Source organism: Caloenas nicobarica, chromosome 1, assembly GCF_036013445.1.
Source record: "Caloenas nicobarica isolate bCalNic1 chromosome 1, bCalNic1.hap1, whole genome shotgun sequence".
In the NCBI taxonomy this organism is placed as follows: Eukaryota; Metazoa; Chordata; class Aves; order Columbiformes; family Columbidae; genus Caloenas; species Caloenas nicobarica.
In genome coordinates this window covers 194,871,863-194,888,021 of record NC_088245.1, presented here as the reverse complement: position 1 = coordinate 194,888,021, position 16,159 = coordinate 194,871,863, and the positions used below count along the sequence as shown (strand labels likewise).

The 16,159-nt window shown below is 38.9% G+C and overlaps 1 protein-coding gene across 2 annotated transcripts in view; it reads left to right on the top strand.

Moving 5' to 3' along the window:
- Window positions 1–12,580: 12,580 nt before the first annotated feature.
- TNFRSF19 (TNF receptor superfamily member 19) overlaps window positions 12,581–16,159 on the top strand; it is a 70,255-nt gene continuing 66,676 nt past the window's right edge. For both annotated transcript variants that reach the window (XR_010606960.1, XM_065644412.1), the window contains exon 1: window positions 12,581–12,666. The gene's annotated coding sequence lies outside the window, so the exon portion shown is untranslated. The remainder of the gene's footprint in view (window positions 12,667–16,159) is intronic.

Sequence of the window (16,159 nt, the reverse complement as noted above, 5' to 3'; positions counted from 1 at the left end):
CCAACCAAACAAAAACAAAACAAAAACCCCACACACACTTCTGCTATCTTTGCTACCCTCCTTTCTACAGCTCCTTCGTCAGGGAATATTCAAACTTCTTCCCACAAGGTATCAAGCAACGTTATCATTATCTTTAATTATAACCTAACCTGATGTATTTTTATAATTAAAGGGAAGTAAATAACATTTAGAGTTTAATTCTGAGCTTCTGTGGAAGGCAGTGGTTAAGTTAAATCACTTACTGCAAGTACAAAATACTATCCACAAAAGATGAAGATGAAATAGAATGACAGGCAAATGTGAATCATGTCCACAATACCTTGTCTTTCATAATAAGTATCTGCATCATTTCAGCAAGAAGAGAAAGAACCTAGCTGTAAAGAATAGTTGGGGTAATCATATCATGCCATAAAAAGACAACTTTGAACAGAACTCTATTTCTTATGAAACACGGATGAAAATTGCTGTTTGCAGCTCCTTAATTAAAAGGTAGCTATCAAAGCCTTTTAAACCAGAGAGATTACTGGTTCCCGAATGTTAAGCTTATACTCTCCTTCTATATAGTCTTATTCCTACATACATTTCTATTTTCAAAGCCTGTATGCTGAGGAAGAGGCATGCCAAAATTGTGAATATCAAAATAGCAAGAGATACAGTGTTAACATGTTTTTCAAAGAATTAAAGACTCAAAAGGTAGTACAATTATTGATACTGATTCAGTTCAATTCAAAGCAGTGCCCCCAGCGCTGTAACACACTGCTCCCTGTATGTCCAGCAGAAAGAACCAAGCAGCATGTAGGATGCTGCATATTGTCCTTTTACAGGATGAAAGGCAGCATCTGCTCCGTGACTCAGTGGGGACCACTGCCCCACCAGACAACCCAAACCAGGGGCAGCCAGCACTCACTGACCCAGCGTCTCAGGGGCAACACCAGCACGGCCAGGCAGGACTTCAGGGAGCCTGCATGGGCTATGGCTTGGGGTGGAAGGGTGAAGACCTTCCTGCTGAGTATGACATGCAGGTAAATGGTTCCCCAGCAAAGGAGGCAGCATGCCCACAAAACCTTGGCATTGTCCTAGCCAGGCAACAGTGAGCTTTGACCAGGGCTGAGCTAGCAGGGCTGAAGGAACAGCAGATGTGCAGAGTTAATCCACATGACATGTTAGTACAGCCCAGAACTGCTGAAAATTAAGTCACTTTTCCATAGTTGCCTAAAATATAAGCTTTTAACATAGTGTGAATAACCTAACAATAACATACAGCCATTTACAACACTAAGGATCTTGAGGGATTCTTGAAACATTAGCAGCTTTCATTTTATGTTGCAAAAGATAGAGTATTATAGCACTTGTTATTTGTAATTCTCTCTTTGAATAACTGTAACACTGTGCAAGGTCTTAAAGACACTTTTTGAAAATGTAGCACCAATTTGTAAACCTCAGTGCATTTTCATATCACAGTATACCTCTTAACTGTAGGTTATAATCATCTTCCTGCAGATTTCAACACGTGTTCATTTGTGTTCACTTGCTATTCTGCCCACTGACTTCCTTTGTGCTAGAGGTCTTCTCTAACAATTTCACATCTTCCACTGGAGTTCATTCTTAAAATAATGTGAAGACTATCGTCAGGAAAAGAGAGCTTTCTTGAAACTAAACTCTCTACATAATAGCTTTTGGCCTGTGTCTGCACACTCCTGTCAACATAAAGAGTCTAGGAAATAAGAGTTTATTTGAAATCATAGAAAAATGTCTCAAATTACTAATATTTGATACCCATCCCATCTTCCCCTCTATTTCTTCACAAAAAGCATCTTCCACTCCTCCAGGTAGTAGTGGTGTCCTGAGGGCTCCTGAAGCCACACCTGCCATCAGGTACTATCTTAAGCCCACTTCTGGTTAAACCTCTTTCCTGACAGCATGAATAGCATTAGACACATCACCATTCAGATGGGTTTACAGAACAAAACCTTTTTGTTTTAGTCAGCCAAAATTCTAACACCATCAAGTAACTAGTCTTTGAGTAATTAGATCTTCCATCAGGTACAGTATCCAGCTTTGTGAGTCAGACCACTAGAAAATAGGTTGTGCTCTCTGAATTAACAATGAATAGTTGTCCTGAACATTTATCTGGAGGTAGTAAGATCCTCCCTTGTCCCTCAGACAGATGAATCTCAGAGATATCAGATGTCCTATCATTGCATCCTTACCAGTTCTCATTCATGCTTTTCTGTGCCTGATGAAGAGGTATGAAATCAAAGAATAATCATTCTTTCTTTTCGAAGTATTTATATATATTTACCAAGAAGAGCTAGGAAGGGAAACAAAGAGCACTTATATAAAATTGATTGTTCTGGCTGTTCCCTTGTCCCAGTCAGATGATTGTTCATCAGCAGTACTCACGCAGGCTGGATAAATCACAGGAATGATTGCCTCACAAATGCCCAGCCACACAGTTTTTCCTTCTCCAACTAAGATATCTCCAGGTCGTACTTGACAGCCCTGTTCTGCAAGACAGAACTGATGGCCCCCGCATGTAGCCTGACAACTCAGGATCAGCAAACCTGCTTCCGATTACTGTTTAGTACAGGAGATTATATAGCTATTAAAATCAGCACCTGGTGTCGATGTAATGCCAAGTTCAAACACAATCTGCATGTTATCCCATCAGCCACTCACTGCATCCTCCAGAGAGGAACCCAAAGCTCTTGCTGTTGTTTCTGGCCCTTCTGTGTCCTGCTGAAAGAGGTGCTGCAAGAAAGTGCTGCTCTTCGGCACTGGCTATATCTCAGGTCATGGAGTCAAGTAAGACTGGGCATAGCCTTACGTGCTTTATTTAACTTAAGATGTTGGCATGTTGCACACAGTTTCCATCATGTGAAAGGGAAGATCAAAAAGGTTCCTCCATAAGACTCTCTGAAGAAAATATGATCAGTGGCACAATTTTGTTTGGCACTTCAGACCAAAAGATACAGCTGTAGGAAGGCTAGTGCCTAACTAGGGTTCCAGAAGTCAGTGTAGCTGCAGTTTACAGAACTCGAGTACATCATTGCTGTGCAGAGCAGGTACACATAGCTGGTTTGGCTGATTTAATTTTCCTTACCTGAACAAATACTATATTAGGAACAGACATATAGAAGCTGATGAAATAACAGGCTTTCTTCACTTTAGGTAAAGAAATATGGCAAAGATCATTAAGCAATAAGAGGAAACCATTCTCAGAGATCCCTTCATACATGTTTTTCCTGTAGCAGTGATGAGTGATACTTTTTAAATCTTTCAATGATATCTGTACCAAGTAGTTATCATGAAGTCATAAGTGTTTCAGTCTTACTAAAATCTTTTGCACAAATGGTCTGTGCCATTCCAGAGCAGTCACTTTGGCCTCACGGAGGAACCAGGATCTCTCTTTCAAAATAACTTCCAATGGCGGATACTGCAAAGCAGGCTGGTTCTCAGAGCACTGAGATCTCTTCTGCATTCACCTCCTTTGGCTCTTCTGTACCACAGTACCCCATTTCATCATCCTCTCCCCTTCTAGGGCATAAAGATTCCCTACTGAGCACTCCAGGCTGCTCTGAGAAGAAGCAGGTGATTCAAAGGACAGAGAAAAGGACATCAGAACACAGAGAGCTTCTAGCCACTGCTCCTTCTTCTGCTGGAGAAAGGAGGCTGTGCAAGTCATGTCTGTTCTGGGTTGCAGGAGAAAGGCTGAGGTGGTGTAGGGCCAGATGCTGCAGAGTCAGGCGGAGCTGAACACAAGATCTGTATTGTGATTGCTCCAAACGGTTACACTGTCACAGCAGTACCACCTAAAACTTCTAAGAACACTTGCTACTGAGATGCTATGGTGATGTCAGTGTATAATCCATCATCACCCTATAGATCCATTCATATTCTGCAGCCTCTTATAGACTGCATCTCCACACAGTGCCTGCTTGCAAAATCTCCAGCCCCCAAATAAGTGATTTTCCCTTTGCAGCAGGCTGCCAGGCTGCTGCCTTTGGCCAACTGACACTTCCCACACAGGCCTCTGATCCTTCTGAATCTAATCCCTTTGATACCTCAATTTTTTACACCTACCTATGGCTGTTGCTTCCAGATGATTTTCTTTCAGCTAAACACTGCTGCATGAACATGCAATTGGGCAGGAGTCCAACAGAGCACAAGGCTTAGCCCAGGCATTTGCTCTGATCTTGTGGAACACACCAGGGATCCAATGTCTCATAGACCATGGTGCCCTTCGACTGCAAGCTATTAATGCCAAGTGCCAAACGAGACAGTAGTTTCATAACAGTATTTTCTAAGGCGCAAAAGCAAAGATTATTAAAAACTTAAGATTCTAAATGTTGGTATGGAACAAATATTCTGTGTTTATTTTACTACAAGAACTTGCGAGTATCAAATGAAACAAGAAGTCACCAGGTCCAGAATGAACAAAAGGAGGAATTGCTTCTAACAGCGTGATGTTAAGTTGCAGAAAAATAGGGACATTATCACGTTCCTGATGGTTTTAGCCGTTCTATAAAGTTTAGTTCATTCCTTGATAAATGTTTATGTTTAACACCAAAGTACACAGAATAGGTCAGAAGCTGGAATAAATCATACAAATAATGGAGCCACATTTCTATACCTCAACGTTTTGAGAGAAAGCAAGAACATCACACAAAACCAAACCAAGAAATAAAACACTTCGTCATGGAAGTTCACATTCCATAGAATAAACAGCCTTCTAAGAAGTGATTTTTCTGTGGAATTTCAGTAAGGAATTAATGTGCATTAGGTGATAGTCACCAATCTCGACTATGATTTCTTTGTTATCTTTCCTAAGATAAACTGCTGTCACAGTATTTTCCTGATTAAAAAACTCTGTTATACCTTCATAACCTTTTCCAACCAAATCTTAAAGCTGTCTTCTCATCACTTATATTATTACTTTGTAGATATTATTAGAACCCATGGTTGCTTTTCCTAAGTCATCTTCATCTAGTCTTTATAGTCTCTTGCTTTTAGGTTGTTTTAAACTATTCTTTTAACAGGTCTTTATTTTTTAGAAGAGCGTAAGGGGCTTTAAGGTGAGGAAAAGTGCAGCAATATATCTAGGGAAAATATATGAAAGCTTTACAAATCATGAGCTAGGAAATGTGTGTCAAACTAAATACAGAACTCTAGACTGAAAACAGATGAATGTCAGAAGAACAACATCTGTTTTTAAAAAGCTGGCAGCGAGTATCAGCTGAGCCTAATCCTTTCTATAACATGCTCTTTTGTTTAACTTCTTTCTTATTCTTTTGGCATTTTTATGGCTGTGGCTAATATGGAAGGTTTCTTATAGACAGTAGGATGCAGCTGCTATCACACCATACAGGGAAAGTATAGTTTATCATCTATAACCGGGGAAAAAAAAAAAAAGAAAATAATCAAATCTGTCAACTCTTTCAAAGTAGAATATGTGAAAAAATGATGTATTGCAACTGGGGCTGCAGACAATTTCGTAAGGATTAGATCTTGTTACTGTTTCTTCTGAGACACTGATTCTGTTCAGATGTCTTCTTAATGACAGTGCTATTTATCAAAGCTGCCTAGTTGAGAGTGGTGACAATCTGTACAACTTCTTGTCTTTCATTTCTTCAAATAAATCTACTTTTCTCTAGGAGGTGAAACTCATCCAAAAACTACACTAATGCTGCTTTACAAATCAGTTACTATATCGTCTTCGGAGGAAAGGCTCTTTATGTCCAAATCTCCAAAAATAACATGTGGGCTAAGCCCCAGTTCAGAAATATGCATATACTTAAACTCTATTGACTGTCTCCTGCTTTAGGATACAGACATACAGCGCTTTGTTATAGAGATGGAATTAAAGAAACCTCAACTCTTTACCCTTTTTGCACTTTTCAAGACAAAAATCAACTTTTGAGGGATTAAGTTTGGGTTTTCAGGATCTTAACTGCAGAAGGAGTAAGTACCCACAGTTTGTAGTAATTCAATGTGGAACTGAAATTGCTCAGCACAGAAATTTGGATTTCTGTTTGCAGTATGTTGTGTACTTTGGAGGACAGAATTTGATACAGGCAGTATGGGATTTTACATGAACTACCGAAGTGAGCTCCCAGATGCCAAAGTAATCACGAATCAGGGGAATTAGAATTGTATCATTAGCAGGTCTGTACTGATACAGCTCACAGGAAACTACAAGCATTAGCTGAGAATCTACTATATCTCTACAAGTGTATGCCTTAACAAAACAGGCCACTGAATCGAAGCTCTGGCATAAAGTAGTATTTTAGAAAACAATTTAAAATGAAATACTGATTAAAAAAATAACAAAAGTAAGTAAACACGTTCTTAGTTTCTTTTTGATTACATGCGGGGAAAAAAGTTTGGGAAAGAGGGACAGTTCTGGTTCAGATTGACAGGAAAAAAAGGAAAAGGAAACAATAAGTAGCATAAGATCTATGAGATAGACTGAGAGCGTTTTATTCAAATGGGGAAAATTCTGAACTACAGAGTGAAAATAAAGGGCAAAACTGATGTTTGAAGATAGAAATGTGGTCAAGTGATTGCAGTCTTTCTATGATCAGACATAAGTATTTTTAAATATCATTTTGTCTAGAATTAGAACATTCTTTAGTTGAAACTAACTTCACGATCTCTTAGAAATTGTTTTGCTGGAGTTGCCTTAAGGGAATACTTCTAAACATGTGTTTTGATAACAACTAGGCAGGTGGCCAGCTATGATCTCTACTCCTGATCAGTTAATTGCACGTATCAGATTTGTTTCTCCATTCCCTTCCTTCCCACTTAGCCTGCTTTCTTTGTCTCTTCTGTAGAACAGATAAATTTGGATTTGGGGTGTTGGGTTTTTTTTACACTGTTTTCTGCAACATCTAGCAAAACATGGCATAACCTGGTTGAGACCTTACCATGCTGTAAGAGTAAAGGCTGGATAATAAAGTGTTCCGAAGAGAAGGGCATGCTACTAAGTACATGAATATTTTAAAAAGTAGGCTGAAAATATAGTGCCTAAAAAACATCCATTGACTTCTGAAACACAAATTAAAAATCACAGGTATATCAAATTTCCCATTCCAGTTACATGAACAATATTGCTGATGAAGCTCCGACAGCCTTGGAGGAAGTTGGTTCATTGACCCAACTCCACCAGCACCTCTGGAAAGAATGCTGTGTTATCAAAGCTTCCAGGCTAGTGCAGAGCTTCAGCCACCCTAACAGGCAGGGGACCATTTCAGTACAAGCGAAAAACTCAATGTAGAAGAGAGAAGAAACTTTATGTTTTCATTTAAAGAAACAATTAGGAATAATTACAGAGACACAACTTTCATGCTGTTGATTCACTTCTCAGATGTGTGTAAGGACAGCTAAGCGCTGTGAAACTTCACTGCATAGTGAAGTGAGAAGTGCACTAGTGCCCTAGGGATGCTTATTTTTCTTCAATAACACTTTAAATACAGAAACTTTTGAAGTTTCAGAACGGGATTATTTTGGTTTGGAATTCACACATAATTGTTTTACACTATCTGAAGTAGATATGCTGGGGACGACTGGATGGCCCTATGGCATAAACTGCCATTGCTCCTTTGATTAAATTTTAGCTGTTACTTACACAACTGAGGATCTAACCCAGTGAGAAAAAGTAACTCATCTCCAGTCATACTTACGTGATAGAACCAGAAATAAAACTGCAACTTCTGACTCCCAGTTACAGGTGAATTAATACTTCCTACGGGGTGCATCTACATTATCCTTGAGGACAACCTCAAAGCCAAATCCCCAACCTCCCACATTATCTAGATGCAGGAATGCCTTTGAGGCTTCCCTCAGAGTGATTCACCCAGTGAGCCAAGAACCAAAAATCTCCATTTTACTTAGATCTTAGGGTACTTATAAGGGAACCAGCCAAAACTGGGTCCTACGAAGAGCCATGGGGAAAAAACCACAGACGAATAGCAATAAAAATTCAGGACCAAAGAGAGGCAAAACAAAGCTGTTTTCTACTCGTAAGTCATGAGGTCAAAGGCCCGCCATTGCGAGCACAGATAAATGGCAAACAGGGCTTTTCCCTGAAAGTCAAAACCTACTGGGGCTACATTCAAAGCTAGTGTTAACTATAACAAGTTGTCCTGCGAGGACTGTGCAGACTGTTGCAGATTAGGGAAAGCCTGATTACATGCTCTGTGATAACACTGAGCCAGACTTTCAGGAAATGCCGAAGGGTCTTGATTTTTCTGCCTAAAGGTGCTGTAGTTGAAGTTCTTATGAACCTTATGACTATCAAGGAGCTTGTAAGCACTGCAGCAGAGAGTGGGAGTAAGAATCAGCAATACCTGGACTAACAACACCCATGTGATAAGACAGAAACTGGGTGTTCGCTTTTATCAGGATGGCAATCCAAATCATGTAGGAGGATGGATTTGGGTATTCAAAAGCATCTCTCCTGACCACAGGACTGACCATTCTCATGGAACAATTTCCCAAATCCTTTAGAAGAGTGATGATCAGCACTTCTGATTACAACTGGGGCCTAGATGGACAACTACTGCTTCAGAGCCAGAGCTGACCTGCCACAGAAGACTCTGAAAATTGTCTTCTATCTCTGTAAATCAGCAGCCCATTGGTGATCACCAGGACAGAGTCGCCCTAGTAGATCTGCATGATGAAAGCTTGCAACTGCACTGATGCTGCTAGTGTGGCATTTTTGATAGGATATCCAGTATCTGTGCCACACTTCAAAAGGCTGTGGTAGCACAAGCAGTGGTTGCATGGCCAGTGAGTGGGTTGCAATGATGGCACTGCATTTCCTGTGATGAGTGAGTCCTGACCTCTTCTCTGAACCTCGGTTGGAGGTCCTATGGACTGAAGCAGAGGAAAGGTGACAGAAGAGGTACAGTGACGTGGTGCAGAGAACATGTGTATAAAGCAATATGGTAAATTGTTTGACGTATATGATAAAGTATGTTAGGCACAGCATGAATACTAGAAGAGCATTGTTTGGCATGGGACAGGGGTTTGTATAACCACTGTCAATAGTTTGATAGGTTTGATTATTTCTTCCCCAAAGAATTCTTCTTAAGATTTAGCTACATTTAAGAAACATCTCCAGAAAGTTCTAATTTCTACCAGCTGACTTGTTCTTTTATGGCTTTGAACCAATGAAGCAATTTGGGCATGAATAGCAGCCCTGGGCTTTGTTCTGTTTCCCTAAAAATTCCTGAAATGGGATCTAACCTGCCCAATTTAAACTTTGTCTAATTGTTGCCTGATCTTTAGGAGAAAAATGAAGTGACCTCTTTAACAGCTTGAGGCCCTCACATAGTAAAAAGAGAATGGTAAACCCACCAAATATTTCTCAAGGAAGATTCTTTTGAAGTACAGAAAAGCTTAAGCAATGAATTAGGAAGACAGCATCTCCCTCTGCAGGGTGTCATAGACACCTCTCTGGTTTCACACAGGAAACACAAATACTTCTATAAAAGCTTTTAGGTACCTAAACAGTGAATATAAGCTGGATACCCAGTTTCAGTAATTTCAGGTCAGATCCTACCCCAGTAATTTCAGTGACTAGAATCAAACATCCAGTGAGTAGTCTAATGGATTTTAATCAGACCACTTGTGCTTGAATGCTTTGCTGGATTAGTGACTACAAGAGGAAGCACGAGCTGATGATCAGAAGGTATAAGTGAAGTGTCATGTTACATAGACTAATTCTGGCTCTGGTACTAGTTTGTTCTGGGCCTTATACAAATCACAATATGTGCATATTATCCTCATTTTATGTAAGGAGAAAAGATTATTATCAACCCATAGAAAAATACTGAATTATATAGACAACATGTTATTATTACACACTTCTGAACAAATTTTGAGGAAGCTGTAGAATAGGAAAGAGTAGATATTTCAGGCTTCCAGCCTCCAAAGTAAAAAAATAGTGTCATAAATGCAAAATGCAATGCTTAAGCTGTAGAAGGTTAAATTGGTAATAATTAACCTTACTTCTCTTTTTCATATGTACAAAAGAAAGATCAAAGACCTCTAAAAGACCTTCAGGTCTTGCTTTTGCTTAAAATGCAGAGCACTAAAAGGTGCCTTCTGTGACAAGTATTGTTCTTAAAGAAAAGCACCTTTGAAATGAAAAGGGTTATTTCAGTTCTGTACAGCTCACCCGTAAATTATATTTCAACATAAGCCTTTCCAGTTTTACCATGGAAGCAACAAAAGGACTGTTATCAAAAAATCTTCTACTGAGTAGGGGGAAGTTGTGTGTCAGAGGAGTGCAAATTAATGTTAAAATAGAAGGAAGTGGCCTGGATAATTTTCTTTTATTTATAATAGATGGAAGTGGAAATTAGAGAAAGAGATAAATGTATGGCTTGTTTACAGATTTTTCCAGCAGTATATTTCTGAAAGCCAGATTCATGACCTGCACGATACTCCTTTATACCTGCAACACCTCCATCTCAATTACCAGAACATTCCCCAAAAGCCTGCCTGGATAGATGAACCCAAAACAGCATTTAAACTATGTCCAACTAGCAACAGAACTACATTATATCGCGCCCCTTATAAAGATGTCAAAGCTCTCTGGAAGTGCTAACTGCCGCCCAGGAAGCACAGCGCTCCCCGCTGGCTGGCGCTGCCCACAGGCAGAAGGCTCCCGCGGCAGGAGCCGCTCAGCAGCGGCCGCAGGGCGGGCGGCGCAGCGCCCGGCGCGGCGGGCAGGACCCCGGGGCGGCGGGCAGCGGCCGGGGGCGGCTGTGCAGGCAGGGCCGGCGGTGCGGGCAGGGCCAGGCAGCTCCCAGGCTGCAGGCGTCCGACAGGGCCTGTGGCTGGCAGGGGGCCAGTGGAGAGAGGGAGGAGGCTGCAGCCCGCAAACCGGGCATCGAAAGAGGAATCTCAACGAGACACTTACTTATCACTCTCGCACTCGACTATCTAGTACCCATTATCTGCTGACTGTTTACCTTTGTTTTTAATGCTCAAGGCAACCATGATTAGCATATTTCCTGTTCTTACTTTTGCCTTTTAAACTAGTTCTTAGTTACTCAGTGTGCAAATATTTGCAGGAGTCTACCAATGGTACCGTAAGCTGACATGCTCATATCACTTTTATCTGCACATGTGGTATCTATACCCAAAGGACAGGGTATACATTTATGCGAACTTCAGTGATAACTTCAACATAGCTGATTATCCTAAAAGCCATCCTGCTTGATATTTGTATGTTTTATTAACAGCTGAAGTACAGAGGGCTGAATTAATCTCTGTGCCAAGGGCCAGCCTCACCTCCGATCTGAGAAAATGAAATGCCATTGTACATTTCTTCTGCATTTCCTCTACTGAAACAGTGCAAGTCACGGCAGCATTGAGAATTCTGCTTTCCACAGCTGCGCAGGATGCTCCAACAATTCTTGAGTCTATGAACTGCAGCAGCACAGAGAATGCCTGTCAACATATTTTTAGCCCCTCCAAAATCCTCCCTCTGCTTGACAATGCAGCGGTGACCACTTTGAATCTCCCCCAGCTAAAAGATGCCCTTATACTAAAAAGCTTCTGAGAGTTACTTATGGCAGCTTTACAGTTCGTTTTCATAAAGGAATCATGAGCCACAGATGAACAAGGCTCAAATAAAATGATTTGCAAAAGGCCACACAGTAAGTAGCAGGGAGGACGTGAGTCGGGGACTAAGAGCATGCTCTATTGTGCTTGATTTTGCCAGTGCAAAAAACCAATTCCAGTGCACAAAATACACCATTTCCTCCTCTCAAAACCTCAATGAAGAGACAAACAGAAGTAGTTTTCTGTCATGTATTACAGCTGCCTAGCAAACTGACCTGCATGTCTGACTTCCAGAACTTCATGGAAAATCATAACTTCCTGTTGCAGACAAAATTATAAAGCATCTTTTAAAGAAAACCTTATAGCTACACTATCCTCCCTTCTTGGGAGGACACTTTAATGTAACGACACCTTTGACGTGAGCCCTGGGTTTCTTACAATGGACTAACCTGATTAGAAATCATGCAAACCCTTGTTGCTCTGGAGCTGTATTCCCCCACAGGCTGTATTATAGCTCTCTAACCAGTCCCACAGCATTGAATGATGTCATGGGATCTGCAGCTCTGCGAGATGAAAGGGATAAAGCGGAACCCGCTGGCACTGGGGAAAGCTTCCAACACACAATCCACAACACAGCTTGGGAACTCAAAAGCTACAGATCCAGCCACTCAACCCGGAGCGTTTCAGAATCGTGTGCTTTCTCCCAGCACAAGAAAGGAAAGGGGGAAAAAAAGGCTAGTGATCCATTTTTAACAAAAGAACTAGAGTACTGAAAGGCAGAATTTAAGAGTGTAACTACCTGCTGGAAAAGGAGCTTTTTTTTTTTTCCCTCTCCAAAGCACTGGCTTTGATGTATGGCAACTGATCACTGATCAGATTACAGGCATTTGGTCTCAGTGCTCGTCTGCCTTTGATCTGCACGGTTAATTTTATTTTCCCGGATTTGGAGTTTCGTCTGGGCTTGTGCTGACATACTCTTTTTTTTTTTTTTTTTTTCTAAGGAGGTAAAAGCATTTAATACAGAAGCTCTAGCAGTGTGAAATCAAGCTGCAGAAAGCGTGGGCACTGGAAAACTTCATCAGACAACAGGTACCGGATTTTGTATTTTTTCACAGTTTTGTATTGCAAGATTTTAAGAAATTATAAAGTCCACTTAAACAGTAATATCATTGCGTGTACAAAGTTCAAAAAGATTATTTACAATTTATGCAGCATTTTATTTGCAACTCTTAGGCAGAATTATATTGAGAACAGATAATTGAAAAATGAAGCAAAATATATTTTTTCAATATTTTGGTGGTTTATAAGACTTCAGTGTGCACTGCTCATTCCTACTGTCTATAGTTTTGTAAAGTTATATTCTAATGTAAGTATTACAAGACTTAGAAGAGTATTTATTTTCTAAGAAAAGACCATCCAGATTTCCTACACACTGTATACTTATTTGCTCGCAGTGCATTTATTAAACTGTGACTTCTTCAAACACTTTTAATCCTAATAGTTCTATACTTGAGATGAAAAAAGTCTCCTCTCCCACAAGTTGTTGAAACTAACTTTATAAATATAACATCCTTATATACAAAAGATAAATTGTTTTATTTCAGTATTGGAGAGATCATAGTTCAGCTAAGCCACATGAAAAGAAATCTTGATATTAAAAGTAACATTTTAATCTTATGATAAAAATTTTGTTTAAGGCTTTTAAATAAAGATATTAAAGAAATCGTAAGCTTATCTAGACCAAACACCTAGTTCTGCTGAGCTTCGTGGATGTTTTGCTCCTATTTCAGTGAAGAAGTTTCCATTTACAGTATTTTGTATTCGGTTCCTAATATTCATATTTCTGAACATGTACTGTGTTTAAGAAAATTTAAGACATCTACTCGAGAAAATCATTATAAAGGAACAATCATTAAAGTATTTAGGATTATTCACTATGCATTTGCAGTTTCAAAGGGCCAAATTTTTGTGTGGGTTTGGGCCAAGTCTTTTGAGTGTTCTGTGTCTGTAGCTGGAGCTAGTCTGTTAAAATAAGACTCAAACTTCTTCTGTAGGTTTTAAATATAATTTAGATTTTCAGAAGAACTTAGAACCCATAATTGGGGCCACACTTGCAAGGAAGTTCAACATTCCAGACACTAAGCTCTTTGAAAATCTGGTCTTAATGGTGGATATTGAGTTCTTTTGAAATATTGACTTTAAATGTATATTCTTACATCTAAATTTGAGTGCATATAAATCTTAAGTGCATCTGTTTATTAATGAATTGCAACTAAAAGTCAGCATAACTGATAGCTGTTAAGCACTGTTTGAAAACTATTCTTCAAGAGGTTTATCAGTCCATAGGACCCTCAAGACGTTCATATTTCAGTAACAGCAACAGGCAAACCCAGATTTTAAGTCTGCTTGCATCTGAATAAGATTAGTTTATCAGCACTCCCAGATAAATGTAGTCAGCTTTCATCAGTCAGTCTGCAAACTTTGTTTTGTTTATATTTGTATATATAAATTTTAAATTTACTGAATATCAAGAGATAATATGCCAGACACAAATTAACTAGGCCTGACTTGGTATCATTTCGTTTTCTATACCACCAATTAATTCATATTCTGACTTAACAAGTCAATTACATTATAAGGAAAGTAATTAGCACTGCATGAATAATGTGTGTATAGCTGTCAAGGAAGAATATTGTTTAAGGCATAGCCAAAGCAAAATTTAGTATTTTGCCTTAAATGGCAATGGTGTACTGAAATGTGTGTTTTTAACCCTGAAAAGATGGGTTTATTTATTAATTTCATTCTTCACTACCTTTCCAATCATCTCTTGCTTGTTGCTAGTTGTTTAACATGTACATTTATTTTCTGAGGAAATTTTTTTCTAAACGATACTTCTGTTTTCTGTAAAGTAGAAAGAGAAGCAAATTTAAAAAATAGCATAAGGACTCGTTTTCCTCAAAAGTCAAAATAGCTATATGAGTCTAATACAATTAAACTATCACTATAAGGATCTGACCTATCATTTAAATGGGTAAAGTTGCACACAGAAGTAATACTGGTTAATCAGATAGATTACACTTATGCGTAGGACTTACATATATCAATATTGCAATATTCAGGCCCTAGAAATGTATTTCAGAAACAACGATTTTTTTGTTTTTGTAAAAATTCCCTAGGATTTTAGGTAATCTTCCCACATATTTAAGCATAGATGTGCATTAACCCATTTACACTAAAAATATATTTGTATGTGAGACTGAAATGAAAGGACAGTTGGACATATTTAACTATGCGGGGGGGGAGGATTTTCAGCATTTTTGTTATTTTAAATAGCAGTTCTCTGACAGTTTAGTCTCATTGATCTGACTTCTAAAGATTAAATAATAATAATTATTGGCACTTGTGACTTTGCTTCTACAAAGTACTGTATAAACATTAATTAATCTCCAGGCTTGAGACTTCAGAAAGAAAAAGTTCACAATGCATTTTCAAGCAAATCTGACTAGGAAACTCACAAATATTAATATTAAATATTTCACAAATATTAAAATAGCTTGAGCAATTTCTGATTATAAATAGAGTCATTTCCAAATAGTGTGTCTTAGATAACATCACAAACATATTTTAAGGTTTGTAATAGCTAAGACTATCAAAAGATACTGCACAATTATACTGACACCAGTTTCCAACAGCTGTCATAACAAGAGTAGATCTATCTCACAGCTGACTGGGGGAACTGTGTTAGCATTTGAGATATGGAGATAACAACTTCCTATTGCTGTACAATTTCTGCTTCCACATCAGATATGTCACGCAACTTAGTCTTATCAAAACGATCAGCTGAAACTACTTTCCAAATATTTATTTTCTGCTTTCTCTACTGTAGTGAGAATCTCTATACTTGCATCTATACTAGTTGCTCTAACAGTTCACTTCTTCCATTTCCTTAGAAGAAACATCATGATTTAAAACAAAAGAAACCCTGCAATTTTCAACATCTTTCAATGATGAATTAACTCATCCATTTTACATTTACAGGAAATCTTCCACATGCAACAACAGAGACTTAAACTTTTAAGTTTCAGTGTTACAGACTACATACTGGTCTTAATTCCTTGGCATAGTAATCCCCTGTCTGATGAGAAAGTCTTAATGTTTCTGTATATGGTAATCTTCAGTGTTTAGTCAACACTTCAGGAATTCTGGGATGTTTTAAAACACTTGTCTAACCATACTACTTTAAAATGAGTATCTGAAGCAGACATGATGACTCCACTTAGAAAAACTCAGGCAATACATCTCACTGGTGTCTACACAAAACAGATAACGTTCAAAACAGTTGTCCATAGATAGCGAGAGGATGCAGCCTGCCCAGTGCTGTGCAGCAGCTGCCATTCACAACAGATGCGCTGCCGTTGTGCTGTACTGTGCCATTCCTCACTGAAATTCCAGCTTCTTGCAAAGCTCCTTCTGGCAAAGGTCCTGAAGCAAAACTCTTCTTTGAAGGCCCTTTATGAGATAATTACATTAAAACCCCCATAAGTTCCAAGCTAGTTATTTTTTTAAAATTGAAAACAACTAA